This window comes from Otolemur garnettii, unplaced genomic scaffold (assembly GCF_000181295.1).
Source record: "Otolemur garnettii isolate 467f Iridium unplaced genomic scaffold, OtoGar3 scaffold00031, whole genome shotgun sequence".
In the NCBI taxonomy this organism is placed as follows: Eukaryota; Metazoa; Chordata; class Mammalia; order Primates; family Galagidae; genus Otolemur; species Otolemur garnettii.
The window spans coordinates 17674544-17675471 of NW_003852426.1; positions in this window are offsets into that span (position 1 = coordinate 17674544).

The following is a 928-nucleotide window of genomic DNA, read 5'->3' on the forward strand; positions in this document are numbered from 1 at the left end:
AGACTCGCTTGAGCCCAGGAGTTGAGGGTTGCTGTGAGCTGTAATGCCATGGCCCTCTACCCAGGGGGACAGCTTGAGGCTCTGTCTCAAAAAAAAAAAAGAAAAAAGAATTCCAGTAATTACCAATTACTGCTTCACCTAACTGTGATCTTCCTCACTGGACCAAACAGAAAAAACATTTTTTTTTTTTTGGCCGGGGCTGGGTTTGAACCCGCCACCTCTGGCATATGGGGCCAGTGCCCTACTCCTTTGACCCACAGGTGCTACCCCCAGAAAAAGCATTTATTTCAACAAATAGTAATGGATGTGGTTACTAAAGCCCAGGTGCGGACCACCAGTATCAAAATCATTGGAGATCATCTTTTAGTTTATTTGATTTTGCTTTGCCAGATTTTATTTAAAAGAATTCTTCAGTTATGAATAACCAGTACATGTGCAAGTTACATATTTCAGTAGTTTCAAAGGACCTACATTGAAAATAAAGGGTGCTTCCATCCCCACCCACAGCCACAATTCCCCTCCACAGCTGTATCCAACTGTACCAGTTTCTTCTATTTCCTTCTAGAAACATACCATATGTGTTTCTAGCAGACATCTTAGTTAATTTGTTTAGTATCCATTTCAGCCTCCTTCTAGTATTCTGTTCTGTATTGCAAAGACCAATGAGCTAAAAATAACATCTTCCAGACTCCATTATAACCACAGTTCCTGATGCAATTTAGTTTCCTCTAATCAGATGTGCTTGTAAACACTCTATTTTGAAATTGAGCTCTATGACGATTGAGACAGGGCAGGAGGCATCCATCTTGCTGGTGTAGATCACTGCAGAGGCCACGTGGTTCGTCTGTGCAGTATTGGGTTCTCATAAATCACAGGCAGTTTTTTGATAGTGTGGAAGTGATGTGTCTTCTGCAGACAATAGCTCTAA